Source organism: Callithrix jacchus, chromosome 1 (genome assembly GCF_049354715.1).
Source record: "Callithrix jacchus isolate 240 chromosome 1, calJac240_pri, whole genome shotgun sequence".
NCBI classification, from domain to species: domain Eukaryota; kingdom Metazoa; phylum Chordata; class Mammalia; order Primates; family Cebidae; genus Callithrix; species Callithrix jacchus.
Window position 1 is genome coordinate 136,791,022 of NC_133502.1, and position 26,794 is coordinate 136,817,815.

The 26,794-nt window shown below is 34.6% G+C and overlaps 1 long non-coding RNA gene across 1 annotated transcript in view; it reads right to left on the bottom strand.

Annotated features, from left to right (window-relative positions):
• Positions 1-26,794, bottom strand: part of LOC118151676 (uncharacterized) — a 121,315-nt gene that overhangs the window by 65,868 nt on the left and 28,653 nt on the right. Inside the window, exon 2 of the long non-coding RNA XR_004740111.3 lies at positions 21,769-21,804. This is a non-coding gene — a long non-coding RNA (uncharacterized LOC118151676). The remainder of the gene's footprint in view (positions 1-21,768; positions 21,805-26,794) is intronic.

Genomic DNA, 26,794 nt, shown 5'->3' on the forward strand with positions numbered 1-26,794 from the left:
GTGCTGAAGTTGTTTAAATAACATAATATTTTGAAACTTCTGTAGTCTCATATGAATGTGCTTAAATAATGTATTTTCTATAGGGTTCTGAGAAATTCAAAAGAAAAGCTTCTATGGCAGGCTTACAGAGTTATATATAGAACAATAAAGGCTGGAGAAGAAACTTCACAAAATAGAAACATAGAAAAGATGTGTGTTTTAGTACTGTTGTATATATATATGCTCTGGCTTACTAAAACAAAACTGGCTTATTCCATAATACATATGGAGAAAACATACTTATGTCAGGAGGCTTCTATGAGTGAACATGATTTCCTTATATGTTCACTCATAGAAGCCTCCTGACATCAATTTTTGATATGTATTTTCATATTTTAAACTGTTTTGTTTCTATTTTTTAAATTGCATTTTGAAGGCACTTAAATATCTTTATAAGTTGTTTAAAACTGAACAGTCATTTGTTAGAATCCTATCAAAGTACACTGAATTATTAGTTCAATAGACTTTGGATGTTACAGTATAGTCTACTCCCTGCTAGGTATCACAGAAAATTAAAAATAAAAATGCCCTAGTTCTTGTCCATTAACATCATGTAATTTAGAGTTTAAATCCTTCATTAGAAAATTACTCAGCATTATAAGTTGTCAGATATTCAAATATCCACTTGAAATTCTTTCTTCAACTTTAATTTAGACTCAGGGGTACATGTGCAGTCTTCTCACACGGATATATTGTGTGATCCTGAGGTTTGGAGTATGAATGATTCAGTCACCCAGGTGGTGAGCATAGTACCCAACAGGTAGTTTTCCATCCTGGCCCCCCTTTCACTCTCCCCAGTATCTTTGTTTTCATCTTTATGCCCATATGTGCTCAATGCTTAGCTCCTACTTATAAGTGAGAATATGTGGTATTTGGTTTTGTGCTGTTATATTAATTTCCTTAGGACAATGGCCTCCAGCTGTATTCATGTTGCTGCAAAGGACATGATTTTATTCTTTTTATGGCTGTGTAGTATTCTGTAGCATATATATACCACATTTTCTTTATTCAGCCCATTGTTAATTGCCACCTACATTGATTCCATGTCTTTGCTATTGTGAATAGTGCTACCATCAGAATGGCTTATATTAAAGAGACAAAATGGCAATGTTGCAGAGAAATGCGAACACTTATACAGTGTTGGTGGTTAAGTAAATTGGTTCAGTCACTGTGGAACGTCATTTGGAGATATCTTAAATAAAATAGAACTACCATTCAACGCAGAAATCTCATTACTGAGTATATACCAAAATGAAATTCTAATTTTCATCCCAAAGTTAACATTTCCAAATCAAAACTTCCATTCCACTGCATTCCAAAAGGCTCCATTCACAGTCTCTGTTAAAAGTAAACCCATTCTTCCAGTTGTTAGGCCATAATACCTGGAGTCATTCTTGACTCTTCTCTCTCAAACCTTCAGGACGTAATGGTTATTTTTAAAATACATCTGTAAACTGAATTTTTACTACTTGTACTATTATTAGAAGATTGGAGCTATTGTAAACTTTCCTCTAAATTATTGCAGTAGCCTCATATATGGTTTTCTTGTTTGTAACTTTGGTCTCCTATTTACACTGAAATTCTATTTTCTGTTATTCAAATGGCATCCAGAAGGAATATTTTAAAACGTAACTCCAAATATGTCACTGAAATCTGACCAAAACATTGATGGGTCTCCATTGCTTCACAGTATACAGCCAGAATCACTACACAGTCTAAAGAGAACTGCATGGACTTCCCCCATTACCTCCAGACTGCCTCTCCTGTTCCCTACACGTTTCCCCAGCTCCTGGAGCTCCCTCCACTACTCCAAGCACATTCCTGCCCTAGTGACCTTGCTCTAGTCTTCTGCTTGCAGCTACTTTCCCCCAGATCTGTGCTTTGCTAAATGATCTTCAATTTTGGTCAAGTCTCATCTTCTCAGATAGCTTTTCCTTGACTCCTCAAGTAATAGTGTAATCTGTACCTTCCCGTGTTTAACATCATATCTGTCATTCCTAATCCCTTTTACTGTGATCTACTCTTTTCTTTACATTTATTCAAATGGCTTCTCAAGATCAAGCAATTTATTTAATTTATCTTTCTTGTGTTATATTTTATCATACATAGCTAAAAGAAGTTAGAAATCTCTAACTGGGATTTAAATGGGAAGCAACAAGCTTCATTAATTACCCCTTTTGTTTTTTGTGTTACTGTAAGTTATAGTTCGAGCAAAACCTATGATTACACAGCTTTCTGCCTGACTCAGGAAGGAGCAATTCAAGCACAGTTGGTATCACTAAGCAAAAAGACAGAAAATGGCTAAGATGGCTGGAATTTTTGGAGGAGAGTACTGGAAAGAAGGGCAAAACACAGAGGAAGAGTTCCAGAAACTACTAAAGATAGTTGTAAAGGAGATATGGCTCAATAGTCCGTAAACTTCTGCTCTTCTGTCAGAGGCATTTGAACCAGAGAGACTCCAAATTAAATAGGAGCTGGGTAAATGAGGCCAAAACCAACTGGGCTGCATTCCCAGATGGTTAAGTTATTTTAATCCACAGGATGAGATAAGAGGTCAGCACAAAATACAGGTCATAAAGACTGCTGACAAAACAGATTGCAGGAAAGAGCGGGCAAAAACCCACCCAAACTAAAATGGCCAGGAGAGTGACCTCTGGTTGTCCTCACTGCTACATTCCCACAAGTGCCGTGACAGTTTACAAATGCCATGGCAACGTCAGGAAGTTACCCTATATGGTCCAAAAAGGTGAGGCAAACATAATCCATGACTTGTTTAGCATATCATCAAGAAGTAATAACAAAAATGGGCAACAAGCAGCCCTCAAGGCTGCTTTGTCTATGGAAAGCCATTCTTTTATTCCTTTACTTTCTTGCTTTCACTTCGCACTGCGGACTTGCCCTGAATTCTTTCATGCACGGGATCCAAGAACCCTCTCTTGGTGTCTGGATTGGGACCCCTTTCCTGCAACATATTTCTGGCGACCATAAAGGGACTATAGTGCAGAAACCCTGACCCAAACAGCTACCTTGGTATAAGTGTTGGGTACCTTTAACATCTTTCTGGCAAACCCAGAAGGGATGATACTGAAGAAACCCTGACAACCCCCTTAAAAATAGACTATAGCATTGACTGGGTGACTTTGGGTAAGTGGTGGGGTACCTGGGTAAAGAATGGGATTTGGTTAGAGGCCCAATTTAGAGGAGTTAGAAGTCTCTTCTAAGACAGAGTGAGTAGGAGGCCACTATTAATAAAATGCAAAGATGCTTGACTAACCTTGTGTTAGAGGCCTGACTTAGGAGGGTTAAAGTCCTCTTGGTTTAGTCCCACTCAGCTAAGAATATGTTTGACACTGTGGAAAGTTAACTGCTATTCTCTTTGGATGAATCTGCCTTGTACTCTTTGCTGACAGCTGTGTTTGACAGGGTTAGACATATATAGAATCGTGGGACAAGGGAAGCTTTTTTCTCCCTAAAAGGGGAAACTTGAGAGCTAGTGGATTGCTGCGAAAGATCCCTTTGCTACCAAGAAGCAGCCGCCTGAACTTTTTAGTGTCACTGCAATGGGCGGGTCTTTCTCTGGACTTCCTGATCACTTTGCCTTCCCCACCCTGCCACAAGCAATGCTCTTCTCTCTTTCTTTTCCCATTCTTATCTTTTATATTACTCATGATGACCATCTTGCCCAGAGTCCACATGTTGAAACTCCTAGTCGAAGGTTGTTATAAATATGATGGGGCCCATTGGGGTCAAATTTAAGCCTGCTGGTTTGATAATGGATGCTAAGTAGAGTAGCTAATGTTTAGTCACATGTATTTTGCTCTGAACAGAATGGAAAACTTTTTTTTTTCCTTTACAATGCAGCTTGGGCCCAAGGGTGGTGGTACTGCAAGCAAGATCACTAGGACCTCTGAGGGAAAGGGAACACAGAAGCCTGGCATGCTGGCAAAAGGGTAGGAATTTCTTACAGTCAGATTTCTGGCTTCTGGCTTCTGTGCAAATGGTTGAATGGGAAAAAAAAAGATCAGTGTTTATTTCCTCTGCAAAGTTTTGATTGATACAAAAAAAAATTCTCAGGTTAGTCTTAAGCTGGTGTACTGAAGTCTCCACCTTGTTTCATGTCCTTGGAAGCTTGACCTTTTTTTTTTTTTTTTTTTTTTTTTTGAGATGGAGTCTCACTCTGTTTCCCAGGCTGGAGTGCAATGGCACAATCTCAGCTCACTGCAACCTCCACCTCCCAGGTTCAAGCAATTTTTCTGCATTAGCCTCCCAAGTGGGATTATAGACCTGCACCACCACACCTGCTAATTTTTTATTTTTAGTAGAGATGGGGTCTCACCAGGTTCGCCAGCCTGGTCATGAATTCCTGACTTAGGTGATGATCCACCCACCTCAGCCTCCCAAAGTGCTGGGATTACAGGCCTGAGCCACCACACCCAGTGGGAGCTTGACCTTTTAATTATGTGGTGGTACCTTCTCTTGGTTTCCACCTTCCAGGGAACAGAAATTTTAGGGTTTATGTGTTAGTCAGCTCTAAAAATCATATTAGGCTGGATGCAGTGGCTCATGCCTATAATCCCAGCCATTTGGAAGGCCAAGGCAGGCAGATCACTAGAGGTTAGGATTTTGAGACTGGCCTGGCCAACTTTAGTCTCTACTAAAAATACAAAAATTAGCTGGGTTTGGTCTGGGTGTGCTGGTGCACACCTGTAATTTCAGCTATTCAAGAAGCTGAGGCAGGAGAATTGCTTGAACCTGGGAGGTGGAAGTCGCAGTGAGTGAAGATCGTGCCATTACACTCCAGCCTGGATGACAGAGTGAGACTCTGTCTCAAAAAATAAATAAAATAAAAAATTATGTTAAATAGTTAAAAGCCTTTGCAAGCTCAAAATTAACTACTCTAGACTTCTTACGGGGAAAAAAATGGGGACTCCCCCATGCTGTAGCTCAGTAGCTAAAGTTTTGCACTTTCACAGTGGTGGTCTGGGTTTGATTTCTCACCTAGACAGTAAGTTGTTTAATATGTGGGTGACTTTGTCTATTTTCTTTTCCATGGACTGTCTTAAATTTTCCTTTCTCTAAGTACCTAGGTAGTTGTCTTTGGTAAAGTTCAGAAACTAGAAATATTGACTGCTTGGCATGGCTAAAGTAGGGTAATAAGAGATCTAAAAGGATTTGTTTTTAAAAGAGCACTATGGTTAAAAGTCAGCTTAATTAAAAGTGGATAAACAAACTTTAGATATATTTAAATGCCTTTATCTTTTTCTTTTCTTGGAACTTGTTTTTCTAGAAGAAGGTTTTTTCTTCTCATTGGACTGAATTGTTTTTCTTCAGTTTTTATTTTATGTGTGTCTTGCCACTGTTAATGCACACATGAGAGGCCTTAAGAAAACTTCTGGTAGCCTGTGACTAATTGGGAAAACAGGGGAGGCACCACAGAACCTGTTTTGGGAAAAACCTGTGTTTTCCCCATGAATCCCCAGGAATTAAAAGCAGATAGATTCCTCTCAAAATCAAAGTTTCAGTTCTGTTTTGCATTGTGTTATCTGATGGTTTTAAGTTTTGGGGCTATCAAAAATTACTTTGCATTATGAGAGAGCTTTGGTGTGTAATAACTAGATTAGAAGTATAATTTAAGGGATAGCTAGTAGTTTGGAAGGATACTTGACTCTTTGCACACTTAGATCAGAGAAGCATGGTTTGATCATCTGGAAGACAGGGAAACGTCCCCATCCCCCACTGGGAGATGAGACTCCCATGAGGGATGGGCCGATTACAAAAATAGGCTGACTGGCTTTGGGTTGCCTTGCAGTGAAATGCAGAGTAGAAGTACTGCACTGTCTTCTCCCCCAGTATTTGTGTGTGTGTGTGTGGATCCAGGAACCAGTATAAAATGGCACTCTTAATTTTGGGGATCTGTCCTTGCCTTCAGCTGCTTATTTGTTACTTATCTGACCCTAGAAAAGCAGGCTTTCCTGGCCTTATTCCTCCAAGGGCTCCACTTTGAAGCCAGTAATCCATCTTAGAAACTGGCAAATGAAAAATCTTACAAGTGCTGAATCTTCTGTCTGTGTATTTATGTGTGTTTTAAGGTTATAAATAAAATGGCTCTAATTGGCTTAGAAAAATAAGTGCCTAAATTATTTTGTCAGAAAAATAGAAACTTTAATGCATGTTTGTTCACATAACTTTCAGAATCTTTTGGAAATAGTTTCCAAATCCTGGAGAAATCAGGTAGAGAGAAGCAAGTATGTTTCAAACTTTGTTCACAGAAGTTTGCTTTATTTAATTGCTATAAGCTGTAAGTAATTAAAAAAAAGTTTTCTTGACTCTGAAAAACAAAACAAAGGATCAGAAACATTTTAAGCAAAGTTAAAAATATTGGATTTCTTCAGTTTAGTCTGTAGTTAACTTCTCTCTTCGATAGTTACCCACATTTCAGTTCTCTACGAGAGTTATGAAAATGTTTTCCTTTATTCTGACTTCATAATCTCCAAAGTTATTAGTAAACCTACATTTAAAAACACCAGCTAGAGTTGTATAGTTGATTATAAACCAACTTCTATAGAGGATTAAAACATGACAACATTTTTCTGTGGATGACAAAAAGTTTTAGGACAGCCACTTTTAAAGCCACAATTGATAAGAAAATTTGGTTACTTCTGTGACACACAAAATTTTACACAATAATTATAATTATTAACATACACTAAAAATATAATTATTAATAACAGAATTATAGGAGTTTCCCATAACTTTGGAACATATACCAATAACACATTTATGCAAATATAGTCCAAAGTAAGCAAAACATGATTTCACATTTGATAATGACTCCTGTGTGATTTTTATACCAAATAAGCCAAACATCACCTTTACATTAATGTACTATGAATGTTAAAAACAATTTTTAATAAAACCTTATACACATATTTACCCAATTTTAATGTTTAACCATAAGGTAAGATTCTTATAAACTTTTTATAACCCTATAGGTTTTTCCAGAAAAGACCAGATCAGTGCTCTAAGAAAAACCTGTTGTGCTTTTATTCCAATGTTTAATTTATGGAAAAACTGAAATCTCCTTTAATTTTAGCCAATATGTTCACACACACAAATGTCAAGATGTTGGATGTAGGTGCTGTTCATTTTCAATTTTTTGCTTAAAAGTAAATGGAATGCTTAAACTCTGATATGATGAACACATAGTCACTCTTTTAAGTTAATGGTGCTAAACGTTTTAGTAACACAACCAGTTAATTTCCAAATTTTTCTTTTAAAAATTAAGAAATTATAATGTATATTTAAAATCTAATTAATTACCATTAGGTGCACTCTTTAGTAGTGAAAAGATGACAGTAGACAAATTCCCAGATGGTTAAGGCATTCTAAGCCATAGGATGAGATAGCATTTCAGCACAAAATACAGGTCATTTTAACATAAAGTGCTTGTGAGGTTTAATATGGTCATTAAAGAAAAAAGCCTAGTTTTTTGGGGTAAAACTCATAAGGGTCAAAGCTTATTGGTTTTATCTAGTTCTCAGTATATAATATAGAGAAAAAATTTTTACTAACAAAGACAGTTTTTAGTTTTAAATAAGAACTACGCAAAGTAGCTAATTTCCTACAGCATTTTTTTGTCATTTAACTATGAAACATGATGATTTCTCAGGCAGACTATAGCCATCATCCATTACCTTCCTTTAGTATTCACTGGAAATGGAAAATGACAATTCTGACAAGCTTGTAAAATGTGATGCATCTTAAAACTCACTAAGGTTTCTTCATAAAAACTGACATTATATTCCAAAACTCTATAAAATTTCTGACTATTTTACTTTATAGAAATATAGTATTAAGAAAGAGGAAGGACATATGTTTCCTGAGGTGAAACTTATAGCTTACTAGTTACTTGAAAATCTTTTTTAAATGGATCGGGCCTAATGCCAATATTTAGCTATGAGGTTCTGTTTGAGATCCAAAGTTTCATTATTATCTCACTGTAATCCACACTGAGTAGTTTTAAATATTATGGTCTTCAATTAGTAAATGCATTGCTGAATTGTGAGTAAATGTCTGGATCAATGAAGCTAATTATTTAAAAATTGTTTGATAAAATTGTTAAAACAAAAATATATCTACCACCATGCTCTGACAAACTTCAACTTCTAACTTTGCAATTAACATGGCTTATTTTCAGATTTAAGACTATTTGTGGCACTTTTTTTTAAACCAAACTCCTACATTTATCATTTAACAAAAGAGAAAAAAGCTTTTAAGGATTTTTTGTACCTTATATTTCCGTAAAATATAAGCAAAACATTACTCTTTTCAAGTATTTTATAGTTCCATTTAGTCTTGTTTGCTAAAGTATTCATTGTACTTGAATCTATTTTCTCTATGTCTAATACTTCTTCTTTGCTAAACTTTCAAAATATGGTTGGGGTAGGCTGAATAATGTCTCCTCAAAAGATATGCACATCCTAATCCCTGAGATCTGCGAATATTACCCTATATGGTAAAATATGGCTTAATTTAAGTATCTTGAGATAGGATAGTATGTTGACTTATCCAGGTAGGCTTGAATTATAGTTACAAACTTCTGTTTAAGAGGAAGGCAGAAAGAGGTTTGAGTCAGATAAGAGAAGGCAATGCGGCTACCAAAGCAGATTTTGCAGTTATGTGGCCACAAGCCAGGGAATGCTGAGTAAAGGGACAAATTCTTCCCTCAAGTCACAAGAGGGAGTATGAGTCTGCCAACATCTTAATTTCAACCCAGCAAAATTTTAGATTTCTGGCCTCCAGAACTATAGGGGAGAAACAAATTTTTTGTTTGTGGTAATTTGTTACAACACCCAAGATAAATTAATACAATTTTATTTTTATTCAGTCAGCCTTTAACAGCAGGAGAAAGTAAGTTTTTTAAAAGAATAAGTGGTAGAACCGTTCTGTAAATTTTTGGATTTGGGTAAATACAAAACCCATAAATGCTTGGAGTAAATCTTTAAATATATATATTTTTGAGAACCTCATATGTATTCTGCTGTTCTAGAAAAAGGATAGTCATAGGCATTGATTAGATTTTTAATTTCCAGGGTCAGTCATTTCCTCTTTATAAAAACTCAGTGGCTTCATTTCTCCTGAGGAAAACAATGAATCAGGGATCAGCCTTCACTCACCTATCTTCTCTGTCCATAGTCTTACAATTCTTTTCTTTTGTTAGGATACAAAGCTTGAGGAAAGAGTAAGCAAGAGGAACTGAAATTCATCCCATTCCAAAAACAACCTGTATTCTGGCTGGAAACACATAAGGGTCTAAGTTTAACAGATAAGAAGTCAAGAGAAGGTACAAAAAAAACCCAGAAAGTTTCTAAAAAGGGAAAGGCTTGCAGGAGAAACTGTCTGGGCAGGTGTGTATTTGCTTAGATTTGAGGAAATGTATATAAACCTGGCACAAAAAGTAAAGGGAGTACTCTTTCTTCTACTCTATTTTATTCCTATGTCAATCCCTACCATCTGAAATCTGGTTTAGATTTTGTTGTGCCCTTTCAACTTCAAGGAAAGAAACAGCAGTCAGGTAACCAAAAATGAAAGTGGCTTATAAAACATGTATGGGAAGGACAGAAATCCAGAAAGCTCTTTAAGTAGCTGAACCAAGTCTGCACTTCAGTAAGTGCTATTTCCATCTCCTCTTAAAGCATCTAAGAAATAAGATCACTATTGAGTTAGAATTTACATTGGCAATTGTTTGATAGGAAGGAGGAAATTTTGCTAAATTCTACTGGCTTTAAAACAGGTTTTGATATGAAGGAGCTTTTTATAAAGAAATATTTAATGATCCCATCTTCCTGGACTATACCAGTATTTATGGATGCAGGCTTTCTAAACAGTTTTGGTTTTTGTTTGCTTGACTTAATCCTTCAAGTTGGAAGTACTTTCTGCCACTCAGACTTGAGTCTTCACAGACTTGAGTCTTCACAGATAGATCATTGTGGGTCTTATAAAGTCTATTAGTTTTCTGGAATATCTCTTCTGCTTTTTGTACTTTGTAACTTATTCTATTAGCTTTTGCTCTTTCTCCTACCATGTTCTTTAAAATATTTTGTTTTGGTATCATTTAGCATACTTTGAGGCTCTCTAATTTTGGTTAAATATTTTGCAATCATTTTCACTCAAGTTTGTGTATTATGCACTAACAAATTGGAAAATCTCAATCTTTATTACTTTTTGACCCAAGTGCAGGAAATAAGAGGGTGCATTGTCTCTCTCCATATATAACAAAAGCACCGACTAGTAATCTGTGTGTCTTTCTTTTATTAATCACCATACATTAATAATTCTAAATAATATCAGTGATAAAACACTTCTTCATACTGAGGCACAAGACTCCCACTGCTTCCCCTCCCTTGGCATGCCACTTCCAGGCAGGCTTCATTTTCTCAAAACATTGTTATAAATGATAACTTCTGGGAACATTTTATTAATACGTTTTTATTGAGAAATAATTTACATATCATGAAATGCACAACTCATAAGTATTCAAGTTGATGTGCTCTGATAATGGAACCCTTGCAGCCACCATCGCACTCAAGATATAGAGCATATCTTTTACTCAGAAATATCCCTGTAGCTCAGTTTCAGTCAATTCAAGACTACCTACACAACAACCCAAAACAAATAATTTCTGATTTATCCCCAGAGATTATTTTTGCCTATTTTCAGATATTATTTAAAGGAAATGTATCTGGTAACTTTGGTCATCAAAGTGTTTTAAGTCTTCCATTTTTTTCTAGTTTCTGATATTTTGGTGATTTTATACCTTTCTAAATACCTATTCAACATACTTGTTGATATTTATATCTGGTTGTCATTTGGATCTTGGAACTATGGTAAATTTAATTATTTTGCTTTGTACATTTACCATATTATACAGACAATTTATTTCACTATTTTATTTGTTAAATTAATTTTTAAACAATTTTAAATTTTTACATTAAGTTAAAATTCCTTAATTGTTAACTTTTTGGTTTTAATGTTGATAATCGTATGTCTTTAAATGATGCTATTTCCTTTGTATTTTATAATTTATACTTTATTCCTTTATAATCTGGAATTAAACAATAAAAATATTGAAGTTCAAACTCTTTATAGAAAAATAAAGTTTTGTATAAGTAACATTGAAAGTGTTAGAGTTAATGAGTATCATATATACTCTGACATAACAGAGGCTGAATTTATAGTTTCATTTACACTCCTTTTCTATAGTACTTATGTAGTATGCATAAGTCAAACTAAAACTATAAATAAACACAGACACATGCTTATTCTGAATCTGAGATATATTTTTGCCTTATATTCACTGCCCTTTTTAGGAGATGAAAAGATTGCATTCAATGTTATCAATGTCTAATCTACCTTTTATAACTCATTTATATTTAGTTTAGTTCAATTGTCATTTGTTTGTTTTTGTTTACCTCTGTTTCTTAACTTGCCTGAAATAATTACAAATACATTATTTTTATTTATAAACTAATTTTCCAAGACCCAGGATAAGAAAAGAACTTAAAGTTTGGTTTCTTTCCTCTGCCTTTAGTACTTGTAATTATATCAAAGACAACTAAAACTTATGATTTTCAAACTCTTTAGAAATCTTTGTTAGTTAAAAATATCGAAATATTCATTTTCTTTTTAAAAATTAATACCTTTAAGAAAGTGTTGAATCTTGTTTACTATTTATCTTTAAATTATATTGTTAATTTTTTTATCTATAGGATGCTATTAGTGCTCACTCCAAATAAAAAGAAAATTATGTGTTAAATATTTTTCAATATTACTAGATGTATTTTCCAGTGTTCTACAGAGAAACAGAACTAGTAGGATATATAGGCATATTAAGTAGGTAGGTAGGTAGATAGATAGATGCACAATCTATTATAAAAAATTGACTCTAGCAATTATTTTGGCTGACATATCCCAAGACCTGTAGTTAGCAAACTGGAAAGTCAAGAGAGCCAATCGTGTAGTTGCAGTCCAAAGGTCAGTAGGCTTGATACCCAGGAAGAGCCAATGCTTTGTTTGTCCAAACATTTCAGAGTCCAAAGGCAGGAAAAATCCAATCTCCTAGCTCAATGGCAGTTAGGAGGAATTCCTTCTTATTTGATGAAGGGTCAGCCTTCTTGTTTTATTTAGGCTTCTAACGGATTGGAAGAGCCTCACTCATATTAGAGAGACCAATGTTTTACGAAGTCTATCCATTCAATTGTGAATCTCATCCAGAAACATTCTCACAGACACACTCAGAATAATGTCTGACTGAATATCAACTGGGTTATAATATTTATTGGGAACCCCATGGCCTAGTAAAGTGAATGCATAAAATTGACCATCAACTAGGTCATGTTAAGTTGCAAAGCTGAAGATTTATCTGCTGTAGAAAAACTTAGAGCCCTAAATATATTAATGTGCATTGTTAGTTTGCATAGGAGAAAAGTATTTTGAATATATCCAAAATATTTTCATAATGTAGTACCTATTTTGATTTTTTGAAGAAACAAGAAAATAATATGTTTAGTAACTGTACTGCAATGAACAGTTTGGAATATACTTATTTAAATTGCAGAGAGATGATTAGGTATTGTTAAAAAATACTATTAGTCATAAATTCTCTGTCTTCTTGGTGTTAAATTTTCAGAAAAACATTACCTGTACTTATAGTAAATTATTAGCTTTTATCTCTTTCTGCAGTTTTCCTTTACCATATTTAGCCAAATATATCAGTATCTTTTCCTCTGATTCAAATGAATAAACCTTATTTATCTTGTAAACAAAATGGAAATGGAAATAATATTGGCCAGACTTCTACCCACCTAATGATTCATATGTTTACAGAGACTTACAACTGGGGCATATTTGTAGGAGATAAAATATGAAGGTTTAATAAAATCTAAATTTTTTTTGAGACAGACTCTCACTCTGTCACCCAGGCTGCAGTGCAATGGCACGATCTCGGCTCACTGCAACCTCCATTTCCCAGGTTCAAGCACTTTTCCTGCCTCAGGCTCTCAAATAGCTGAGATTACAGGCACCTGCCACCAAGCCCAGCTTATTTTTTGTATTTTTAATAGAGATGTTTTTTGCCATGTTGGCCAGGCTTGTCTTAAAGTCCTAACATCAGGTGATCCACCTGCCTCAGCCTCCCGAAGTGTTGAGATTACAGACGGGAGCCACCATGGCCCAACTATTTGTTTATAGCAATTGTTGTTTTTATTTTGGGGCTACTTTAATAGACAATTGTTACATAAGTGTAAGCATTAAATCCATTATTTTCTATTCATAATGATAACTGAAACAGCTGGTTTGACTTTTTAGTAGTTAGGTCATTTAAGCATGTTGTATTGAGTTTGTGGTCAAGTGTTCACTAATGTGATTTTGTCACTATTTAAAACCTTAAATTAACTTTCTCTTTTTATTTAATTAATTACCAAGACTATTCATGGTGAGGATCCATATGCTAAACTAAGATATGTAAAACAAAGACATACTTATATTTAATATTTTGACTTGCCAGGCAAGTCATTAGCTTATTAAAATACTGATCATCTCTATTCTCTAATTCAAATGGCTAGTCTTCAGAGGAATGTTTTCAAATTTGCAATACGATTCTCTCTGTATTATTCCATACTTTCATATATAACTCTGGTCTACATTTTGGTTTTCTTTTCACTACTCCTCTAGATATGTTTGATATGGTTTAGTTGTATCCCTACCCAAATCTTATATCAATTTGTAATCTGAATTGTAATCTCCACATTTTGGTGGGGGGACCCGGTGGGAGGCGATTAAATCATCGGGGCAGTTTCCCCGATGCTGTCTTCTTAACAGTGAGGTAGTTCTCACAAGATCTGATGGCTTGCCCTGTGGTCACTCTCTCTCACCTGCAGCCATGTAAGATGTGCTTACTTCTTCTTTTGCCACGTTTATAAGTTTTCTGAGGCCTTCCCAACCATGTGGAACTGCGAGTCAATTAAACCTGTTTACTTTATAGATTAAGGCTCAGGTTTTTTATTAGGCTCAGGCAGTTATTATAGCAGTGAGAGAATGGACTAATAAAGGAAACGGGCACTGGTATAGCTGAGTATTGCTATAAAGATGAACTGAAAATATGGAAGTGACTTTGTAACTGGGTAATGGGCAGATGCTGGAACAAGTTGGGGGCTCAGAAGAAGACAGGGAGATGTGGGAAAGTTGGGAATTCCTAGAGACTTGTTGAATGACTTTGACCAAAATTCTGATAGTGATATGGACAATTAAATCCAGGCTGAGGTGGTCTCAGATGGGGATGAGGAACTTTCGGAAACTGGACTAAAGGTCATTCTTACTATGCTTTAGCAAAGGAACTGGTGGCATTTTGCCCTTGCCCTAAAGATGTGTGGAACTTGGAACTTTGAACTTGAGAGAGATGACTTATTGTATCTGTTGGAAAAATGTCTAAGCAAAGCATTAAAGAGGTGTCCTGGATTTTTCTGAAAGTGTTCAGTTTTATGTAAAGAGATGGTTTGAAGTTGGAACTTATGCTTAAAAGGGAAGCAGAGCAAAAAGGTTTGAAAAATTTGCAGCCTAAACCTATGGTAGAAAAGAAAAACCCATTTTGGGGGGAGAAATTCAGTGTGGCTGTGGAAATTTGCATAAGTAACTAGGAGCTAAATATTAATAGCTGAGACAGTGGGGAAAATGTCTCCAGAGATCTTTGAGGTAGCCCCTCCCATCACAGGCACAAAGGCCTAAGAGGGAAAAGTGGATTTGTGGGCCAAGCCCAGGGCCCCACTGCTCTGTGCAGCCTTGGGGCTTGTTGCCCTGTGTCCCAACCATTCTAGCTCCAGCCATGGCTAAAAGGAGCCAAGTTACAGCCCGAGTCATTGCTTCAGAGGATGCCAGCCCCAAGCCTTGGCAGCCTCCATGTGGTGCTGGGCCTGTGGGTACACAGAAGTCAGGAATTTAAGTTTTAGAACATCTGCCTAGATCTCAGGGGATGTATAAAAATGCATGTCCAGGCAGAAGTCTGCTTCAGGGGCAAAGCCCTCATGGAGAATCTCTGCAAGGGCAATACAGAGAGGAAATGTAGATTTGGAGCCCTCACATAGAGGGCTCTCACCACTCCATTAGGCAGTGGGGCACTACCTAGTGAAGCTGTGAGAAGACAGCCACTATCCTCCAGTCCCCAGAATGTAGATTCACCAACAGCTTGCATTGTGTGCCTGAAAAAGCCTCAGGAACTCAGTGCCAACCCATGATTGTGGTAGTAGGGCCCGAATTCTTCAATGCCACAGGAATGTAGCTACTCAAGGCCTTGGGAACCCACTCTTTGCATCAACATTCCATGGATGTGAGACATGATGTTAAAAAAGATTATTTTGGTGCTTTAAGATTTAATGGCTGCCTCACTGGATTTTGGATGGGGATTGTAGCCTTTTTGTTTTGGCCAACTTCTTTCATTTGGAATGGGAACATTTATCTAATGCCTGTATTCCCATTGTATTTTGGAAGTAACTACTTTGCTTTTGATTTTACAGGCTCCTAAGTGGAAGGGGCTTGCCTTGTCTCAGATGAGACTTTGGACTGTTGGGTTTATGCCAGAATGAGTTACATCTTTGGGGTACTATTGGGACGACATAAAATGTGTTTTAAAATGTGAGAATATGAGATATGAGAGGTGCCGGGAGTGGAATGACATGTCTTAACTGTGTCCCCACCCAAATCTTTTTTGAAATTGTAATCAAAATTGTAATCCCCATGTGTTAGGGGAGAAACTTGGTGGGAGGTGATTGGGTCATGGGGCTGATTTCCCCTATGCTGTTCTCATAATAGTGAGAGAGTTCTCATCAGCTGTCTTGGTTTAAAAGGGGAAATTTGCCCTGCACTCATTCTCTCACCTACTGCCATATAAGTTGTGAGTTCTTCCCCTTCTGCAATGACTGTAAGTTTCCTGAGGCCTCCCCAGCCATGCAGAACTGAGAGTCAATTAAAACTTTTGTATTTATAAATTACCCACTCTTACGCAGTTCTTTAGAGCAGTGTAAATGGACTAATACAACATTCATTAGTCTATTAAACTAGACTTTTCGCTGTCCCTTTCATTATATTCATTTCAGCTGATGGGCATATTTGCATAGGTTGAACAATGCAGAGGAGGGGGTTGAATGAGACCATTTATCAGTTTCTTAAAACCTTGGGGGAGAAGAACAAAGGAAGTTTACCAGAATAACAGAAGAGATGGGGAAAGAGTAGAAGTCAAGAGAGGAAAATAAGCTGAATGATCACTGGTGTCAAATGTTGCAGTTTGTCTCATAATTACAGTTACTGTGTTCAATGTTAATTTTCTCAGGAGGGTAATTTTTGAAAGATGTACTTTAACTTCTTCACTCTTTTGCTTTCATTTTAGCTATGCTGGCCTCTATTATTAATAGGATTATACAAATTTGAAGAATGTTGTAAATGAAGAAGGCCTTAGAAATTATTCACTTCAGTCAGTTAATTTTTCATAGTTAAAAAGATGAAAGCCAAGTAAGCTTGCCTCAAATTCACAGCTAGTAGAATAATGACAGATTCAGTATTTTGGCCTCCTCATGAGAAGCTCTTTATTGCTCTAGAGCCTCATTCTCATTGACTCTTTTCTTCTGTGTTTGTTCCCTACTTCCTTTTCCTAAGGAGATATTCAAAGGAATATAGTATATCTTGATGATGAACAGAGTAGGATGATTTTCGTAAGCAAATGATTAGGGAAGTAAATCACTGGTCGCTGCAACATTTTATTCCCATGAAGGGCAGGCTTCTGGGTGTGTTGAGATGACACTTAGCATTTCCTTGAAACTATGTGTGCTTTTGTGTAGTCAGGTTTATTATAGTCATAAATCATGAGGTCCAGTAAGGAAGGAAGATTCCATTTCCTTAGCTTTATTTTGTTCCCTGAAGGAAGGACCATGATGCAAAGGCCTTTATATCTCAGCACTGCTAATAAAGGAAAGACCAGATGATGTATTTTCTTTGCTGTCTCCTACTCAGAATTATACAGCATTTATCTCAGCCTCAACTTTAAAAGATAATATTTGTTCTCTTCATTATGTTACATGTGAGCAGAAAGAAGGCAATGCTGAATTTCCTTGGTAGAAATCTTAAAAGCTATGTATTTGCTAAGAATTAAATTATTCATGTCTCTTAGAAACCTGAAGATTACAGGCATCAGACCAATGACGCAACAATAAGTAAAACAATCATAATAGCTATAACTCATTGCCTATTTATCTATCATTTTTTACTTTGTACCATGCAGAGTTCTAAACTCCTATTATTGTAATCTTCATTTAAATGATAAGAAAACTGAAGCACTGACAAGTTAAGTAACTTTTACAAAGCCACACGGTGAAATTCACTGTTTAATCAACAAATTATATATGAGTTCATTCAATTTTCCTTCATTTTATCTAAACTACTAAAAAGACCTGATAGCATGCATAATAATTCCATGTATTTAAGTTTTACTACAAAATAGTAATTGTTTCAGTAGCTTAATGAAAATTTGCAATGTTGAAGACCTATGAGAAGTTTTTAACACTTCTATAATAATATTTAATTCAAATTTGTATTAAAACTATGCTACTATGAATATATCCTAAATAATAAATTAACAGATAATATTATATTTAGGTTCTATGATATTCATTATAGCATTATTTGTAATAGAAAATATTTGAATCATAAATGTTCATCCTTAGAGAACTATTTAAATGGATTATGATATGTCTATATGTGCCATATGTAGAATATTATATAGCTCTTATATGGTAGTTTGAGAAAATGTTAATATCATAAGGTAATGAGCATGAAACAGTATTGAGCAAAATAATGATATTGAGTAAATATAAATTGAATAAAATAAATTCTACATGTAATATGAACTTCATTGTGCAGACACATACACATTCAGAGGAAAGCAATGGAAAGAAATGCAACAAAGAAGCTGTGAGTGGTTACCACTAGATAATGAGAAAATGGAAAATTTTGGGGTATAGCTTTATACTTTTCTTTATTTTCTAATTTTATCTTGTTTACATACACAATGAAATTTACATCAAATATTCTTAATGGAACTATTATTTCTGAATAAACTAAGGTAGTAGATGCAGTAATGCTTCATAAGAAATGTATTTATCTTATAAAATTTGTTTTCTAACTTCTAGTTCCTATATGAAAAGCTTTCCTTAGAAAATAATATTATAATCATTTCAGTATTTAATATTTAAATAAAATTGCTCTATAATCATGAACTAAAAAATGTAAAAGGTAAAAATTTGATTAAAGACATCCTGTAAAATTTATGAAAATATTATATTTTTTCTTTGATATAGAATATTTAAAATTCAGAAATACATAGACATTCTATCAAGTGTAATTTATTATAAAATTCATATAACCTAAACATTTTCCTCTACTTTTTTTTTTTTTTTTTTGAGATGGGAGTCTCTGTTAACCAGGTTGGAGTGCAGTGGCATGATCTTGACTCACTGCAACCTCTGCCTTCTAGGTTCAATCAATTCTCCTGTCTCAGCCTCCTAACTAGCTGGGATTACAGGTGGCTGTCACCATGCCTGGCTAATTTTTTTTTGTGTTTTTAGTAGAGATGAGCTTTCACCATGTTAGACAGGTTGGTTTTGAACTCCTGACATCAAGTAATCTACCCACCTTGGCCTCCCAAATTGCTAGGATTACAGGCATGAGCCACTACACCTAGCCCTTTCTCTACTTTTGGAACAAAGACAAGTCCTATGAAAGCAAACTTCTCTAGGCAATTTAAGGTTTGTTAGTTATGTGTCAGAGAATTACCAAGAGTAGTTGTTCATTCACTTTCATCTATTAAACTGTCTGAAGCTGTCTTCCTTTACAATGAGATTAATGATGTGAATGATGCTTCTGAAGAAAGCCTGCATATGAAGTTACTCAGGTAATGTGTAATACATTTTAAATAATGATGACGATTATATTTTTAAAAGATCTTCTGCAGTTTTTAAAAAGTTTTATTATATAACTTATAATGAATGCATACTATTTTCCAGGTAATAATATTAAAGTGAAAATTCATTTCCTAGAACATTCTAGTTAGCTAAAATTTTTCCTAAACATGCATAAAGAACATGACTTACAAATTAACCCCACCAGAAAATATTTCCAAACATATTTCTCTTTTTTTTCCAGCATTTCTGGTAAAATTGGCCAGACATACCAGAATCTAGAGATTTGAAAAGATTTCTAACTGGCTAAGCTAGATACCATAGCCGATGTTTCTCGAAATTTTAACCTAAAATAAATTTTAGGTTAATTTCAAATATGGGTTAAATATAATCTGCATGGTAAAGATTTCTGAACTAGCTTGCTTTATTCATATCCTCTGACTTTTTCCATTTCACTGCAGTTGTCCACCCACTAACTATAACCATAATTATCATTTGCTATATTAATGTATGTACTAGGGAGGTGAACACGTTAGTTTGACTTTGCAGGAGAAGAAAACATCTCCTTTCCATACTTCTGCATTAGTTATTTGGAGTCATAAAGGGTACTTTACTAATATTCTGATGATTTAAAACTAAGTTCATTTAAGATAGTTAAAAAGTTCATTGGCATTTAAGGATCAGAATAAAATAATCCTCTGTTAGTTTGTGCCCAGATCACGTGTATAGGGTCCAAGAATCCTATATAAGTTGTTGTAATATCTTCTCCACATATCAAGTAGTTATCTAAACGTGGTGACCCAGTATAATGGGACTTCTTTAAGGAGCAAAAGGTATTTAATCTTTTTAATTTAGTGCATACATCAGAGGGCATGCCATTGATGATCAGTAAATATATGTTATATAAATAAAATAAGTATGTGAGAAGAATTATTTGCCTAATGGACACTAAACTGATTAGATGTATTTAAATTTTGTGAGCATTTTACAAATTATAGCCTAAAATTGTAATTATTAAATATTGGAAATAATGTGAATACACCTAAATCTGTAATATTATAGAATATATTTTGGGTAGTTCTGTTTTGCCCAAGCCAAATCCCAACAGAGTCCTTTTGTGATACTGTTTTGATATAATCCTGTACTTGGGATTTGAGGTCAGCATTAAGGTAAATCAAGTGAAATCTAGTAAAGAAAAATTAGAAAACTTCACTGCATACTATACAAAATGATGTTAAAATGTGAAAACTCAGGAAAACTGGGACAGGAATATTTTATTTCAATGTAATGAATATTGATGTGAACCCTGCTGTGTGGACTTTCTATTAAAAGCAATGATATTAATTATATAACACAGCTTCCCATATGTTAGTAACAAATAGGTAGTCTTAAAAGTGATAATTACTTATCAAGAATAAAGTCTAGAAATATCATGCAGGTTAGCCCAAAATTGGAATGTGAGTCAGGTTACATTTATTCTGCATCTTTATAAAGAAAACAAGAATAATGTTCAGGCAATTATCCAGACTACTTAAAAAAATAGAAAAAGTAAAAGAAAAGCCTTCTGGTCATAGAAATGTATATTTGGAATTCTTTATTTTAGGACCAGGTTTATTTTTTATTAACATCCTGTGTAACCTATATGAACAATATAAGTGTTCTCTCTTCTAGCACTCTTAATTATTATAGACATAGACTTAAATGATAAATACTAAAGTTGAATTCTGATTTTTGCATAGTCAGAGGATAACCAAGTGTACTAATGAGGCTCTCTAACTTCTTCCTAATATGTATATTCTTCTAATTATGCAATGAATGCTTATTAAGTATCCACTATGTGTAAGAGGCAGAGTAACATAATTTATTTTGCTGGAAAAAAAAGTAACATCAGCTTCATTGGCTAAAGGGTTAATCTTGAACTTTGCTGCATTTTATAATTATTTTGTGCACACAATTTAAATTCCTTTTAATTTGCAGAAAGAATGTGGGTCACAAAATATATTAAGTATGGGAAAAGAAGATATGCATATAACATACAAGTATAGGAATATATTGATCAAATGAATAAAATCCACCATGGCTAGGTGGTAATTGGCAGTATATTGTGGAAATTCAGTAATTGCTAGCCCTAGTGCTGTATTCACACAGTAATACTTTGTATCACTCTTGCATTGTTCCTAATGCCCTGTTCTTCAGTTAGTTTCCTTGTATTTGATAAGTGGATATTGATAATCATCTCATTTGGTTGTTACTTAGAATTGATAAATATGAAAATAAAATCTATCAAATTCTTGATACAAATTAGGCAATTGGTAAATGTTTATTTCCTTTCCTTTCCATCTTACAAGACTCTTGTGAATTAAAAAAAGCATGATATAGTTGAACTCACAAGCTGGTGCCTTTTGATGAGTCTCATATGAATGTTCAATGCAATCACTACTCTTTGTTGAAATTTCTGTTTCTAATGTCTATTTTTAGCAAAAGTCATCTAATTCCAAATTAAGAGTTGATAGAAAACCCAATTATGTTTAGCTCTACCATTTGACTAGGTGAGAAAAAGAATAAGAGGGTTTTAGTGACTTGACCAACCTGACTAAACTAGTTGGTCTCAGAGTCAGGATCAGAATTAGCTCTTCTGATTCACATGCATACACTTTACACTATGAGAGATGGTCAGTTTACTGACAAAACTGCTCTTTAAAGTAGGATATTTGGATGGTTCTATACTTACTGACTCTTCCATGTGTCAATAACACTCATCTCCAATCTATCAACGCAAGCAGAATCAACATGTTAGTCAGACTGCCCATTTGTTTGACTTAATTTCAGCAAAGAGAAATAAATGTAATAAAATGTCTAGAGTTTCACGTAAAGAAAAATAATTCTGAGAGAGATTATAAACTTCACTTCTGAATTAGAACTTCAAATCAGGTGAGAATGTTGTTAAGGGTTCTAACTTTCTGACTATATCTTTCAGGAGAGGAAAATTATGTAATATATACAAAGATATCATTTATGACTACATACCATTGAAAGCATTATTTATTTGTTGCATTTATAGGGCATACATCTTTTATGTGAGGCCCAAAGGTATTTCTCATTTTATGAAACACTTGCCCAGCTTTAAAGGACAAACAAAAAATCCCAATTTCTTTTTATAATAGCTTTTACTGTTTAACCTTGAAAAAAATTAATTTATGTGTGTTTACTTCAATTAAACTTATAAAGTGGGGAACATTTTTAAACATCCTTGTTGCACCCAAAATATGGGCACATGTGCAAAAGTAGTTCTCTTTGCCCAGTCCCTTAAATCTTTCCTCCAAGTTTCCAGACCCCGATTTGACTCTTCAGTCATCTGATCCAACACAGTCCATAGTAGTCTCCAAACTTGTATGACAGTCAAGACTGTATGCACATGCTGATTTCTCTTCAGAACCTTATATCTCTTTCCTTTAAATGGAATCATAGACATATACATAAAAATGATAGAGAGGAAGATATATAGATTAGATACATTATTGTGTCTTTTCCTTGGTATCAGAGTATAGCCTTTATAGAAAAGCAAATGAAAATAACCTATCAAACAAAAAATAACCAAAATATCCAATAGTCATCTGTAGGTTAAATAATATAATTCTAGCACCCTTTGTTTAGCTACACAACAGGGTTTACCAACACTAACTTAAGAGTATGCAGCTGTTTACTTCATTGTCTGCATACATCAGTATGATATCTGCATCCTATTCCCTAAAAGTCCACGTGAAAGCCTCTCATAGGAAAATTTTCATTATTTTTTACAGCGCTGAGATGGCAAGCATCTTTATTTGATGCCAACAGTCAGTAAAATACCTCAGGAATGTCAGCTCCTTGGCTGTTGCCTATGACCAATCTCAATAAATTCAGATTTCTTTTTGTTTGTTTTCATGCACCTTGTTCTGATACCAACTCATCAGATTAGTTGTATAATTGTTATTTCTACCTCTAGTCCTGTGTTCTTACAGTACTGATATCCCACCCCATGTGTTTAAATTGAATATCATTTTAGACCCAGAAAATATTGCCTGGATCTCAACTAACTCCTGATCTTGGCTGGACTGTTGCCCTTTCTTTTTGCCTGCAGATCAGTTTAATTTCCTGAATGACTAAATGTCTGTGTGTGTGTTGAAAGATTGAATATACAAATAACAATGTCAAAGTCACATATAAAAATAATAGAACTTTAACTCACACCTGCAGCAACCTGTCCAGGAAAACAATACCTTTACCTACAACCAACAATTCATAAGCCAGCATGATGTTAGACAGACTTCCATGAAGACAGATTGCTGCCTTTACTGACAATATTGGAAATGAAGAAAGCTTAGCAACAACTTCTTAACAATTGACTCCAAATGCACAGATCTTTCTTAATAACTGACGGCTTTCCTAATTTTTGCCCTTTGTTTTAACTTAGAACCAATCACATAGGATATCCTGCTTCCAGGTAGTCAGCATCTATCTTCTCCATGACAACAACCTCTAATCAGAGCATATCTGAAGCCTCAGTTTCATTTCCTACTATACAGCTTTCCACTTCTCTCCCTGCCTTTCAGTCTTCGCCAAGTGATAGTAATGGTGGCTGACTCTCTCACTACAGTAGTCTCAGAAAAAAATAAGCTTTGGTTTTCTCATATTCCCACAATTTTGTATATATTTGTATAGATGCATGGGATATATGAAGAACACCAGACTCAACAAAATAAATATGTTAAGATAGGTGATTGACTTTTATGGGAATGAAAGCTTAGTTTGCTGCTTAGGGTTAAGAATATAGATAAATTCAAAACTTTTTTTCTCCATTTCTCTCCACTTGTGAACAAAATGGATACAGAAAGTAGCTACAGGTTTTATTTCTGAATGTGTGGGTATAACAGACCCAGTTATAGGTAAGCTAAGGAGAGCAGAATGGTAAGAGGTGTACCTTCCATGATGCATTTTTAGTTTTCTTTGTCAACTATAACTGCTGAGCCACTTAATGTAGAGTCCATAACTGTTGTAATGAGGGCACCATAACTATTTCTGAACTTTGGAGTGTGGCACCTATAAGCCCCTCATTGCTTTTATGTCTAGTGATCCTAGCTAATTGACTAGGATGAAGCTTCTTTATTTGGTTTAACCATGCAGGAAACATTTATTAAGCATGTGCATAATGATTAGAAACTATGGGTGAATTAAACATAAACACTTTTGGCATGTGCCTTCCAAAAATTTTTATTCTAATTGCGCATTTGATATCCACATATGAAAGATTAAATAACAGAATAAGGCAATTATGTGCCAGATGTCACAGGCATTATATGATTAAGCCTCCAATTAAGACAAAATGATGGTTAGGCTTCTTAATTGCTACAAAAGTATATCAACACCTCAATATTTTCTCTCTCGGCAGGGTGCAGTGGCTCATACCTGCAATCCCAGCACTTTGGGAGGCAGAGGCAGGCGGATCACATGAGGTCAGGAGTTCCAAACCAGCCTGGCCAACACGGTGAAGCCCTGTCTATACTAAAAATAAAAAAATTAGCTAGGTGTAGTGGCATGCACCTGTAATCCCAGCTACTCTGGAGGCTGAGGCAGGAGAATCATTTGAACCTGGGAGGCAGAGGTTGCAGTAAGCTGAAATCACACCACTGCACTCCAGCCTGGGCAACAGAGCAAGACTCTGTCTCAAAAGAAAAAAAAAAATCTCTCATTTGCTCCTAGTGCATTCAAGTAAGTTTGCCAGTCCTTCTCATAGAATGCACTTATCTGCTTTTATCATACATATAGCTAAGAGAAATTTTATTTATAGGACATACTGAAAATACATGGTTAATTCATTTTATGTTAGTTATTTCTATGATCTATACCTTTTCAAGGACTTGAGAGGATTACAAAACAGTGACAAGTTAGCTCCCTCTTTTATTCAGCAGCATTGAAAAGATTTAAATATCACAATATAAAAACTATATAGTTTTCTTTAGTAAACATGTTTCATTGTCATATTTTAAAAGAGTTTTGCTCTAAGGATAGGATAGGAAACAGATTTTTATTGAGCACTAATCATGGTCGAGTCTTGTGTAGAAATATTTTTATTCAACTTTGGGAGGTAATAAATATTTTCATTTTACAGAAAGGAAAACTTTGATGACATTTTTCTCAAGTCATTTTACAGAAAGGAAAACTTTGATGACATTTTTCTCAAGTCATTTCTCCAGTCTGCTATGATAAAATATGAATGGCCTTCCCAAATAACCCATGTTCCCTGATTTGCAGATGAATATTAAGGTACATATTTTTATTAAAGAGTACTATAAGAAGTAACCACACAAAACCCATTATTATATTAGCTATAGGATGTTATTTGGTAATCTCTTCATATTTCTTAGTTTCCCCTTCAGAAAATTCTACAGAAGAAAATTATTTTATGTATTGGTATCATACAAACCTTGCCTTTGCTGAGTATCAAGTGAGTTTCTTATTTTCCAATAATAATATAACTGACACTATCTCCCTCTAATTATTGCTGTAAAGAAGTTAGCTGTAAAATTTGAATGTTGAATTAGTCAACATACTCATTGAGATATTATATGAAATGAAGTTTGGTAAAAGGAAAAGGAAAGGGTGCAAGGAACGAAGTGAGAAAAAGGAAGACGGGAAGGAGAGTCACCTTTTGGCTCCTGATGCTCATGTTTAACCTTTTGTATTTCAAATATATTTTGGAAATAATACTTTGCCTCTACATATGCATTTTTTAATCATTAAATTTTTAAGCATTCGACTTTAGTTCAGTGTGTTATTTCTTTGGATAGAAGTTACTCAGATCCCTTCTCTTACCTAATAGACACACAAAACAATTATAAAAATTCACTGCTTGGAAATAAGTGTTCAAGATCTGAAGCCATTTTTACTTAATTTGTATATTAATTAATATTGGCATAAAAATATGTGGAAGGTTGAACATGTAGGTTGATAATTATCAGTGCTTCCAGCTAGGAATGATCACTATGACATGTGAGAAATAATCACTGGACTTGAGAGGATTACAAAATAGTGATGGGATAGCTCCCTCTTTTATCCAGCAGCATCGAAAAGATGTAAATATCACAAAATAAAAACTGTATAGTTTTCTTTAGTAAATATGTTTCATTGTCATATTTTAAAAGAGTTTTGCTCTAAGGATATGATAGGAAACAGATTTTTATTGAGCACTAATCATGGCCGAGTCTTGTGTAGAAATATTTTTATTCAACTTTGGGAGGTAATAAATATTTTCATTTTACAGAAAGAAAAACTTTGATGACATTTTTCTCAAGTCATACAATAAGAAAGTGAAAGGGACAAGATTCAAACATAAGTTTATGTGACTTAACAAATCCATGCTCTTTCCTGACATGTCCTACTTCTCTGTTATTGATCATTTTTATGATAGTTTATCGCTTTAGCATATGCTTCAGATTGTTTCTTCACTCATTGACTCATTAGTTTCAGAAAAAAATGATTGTCCCTCAATCATTAATTCATTCATTCTTTTAATAATAAACTTGGGTGTCTATTATGTTTTGTATACTGTGACAGATGCTTGGAATACAAAATGAACAAGCTTGTTTCATCACGGTGATATTAGTAACAGCAGCTGGCCTAATTCTGACTTGAGTAATTCCATTTCCACATACTTAAAGCTTTCTTCTTAGGAAGAGAAGTGATTAAACATGACAATTTCATTTTCACATTTTGCAGCT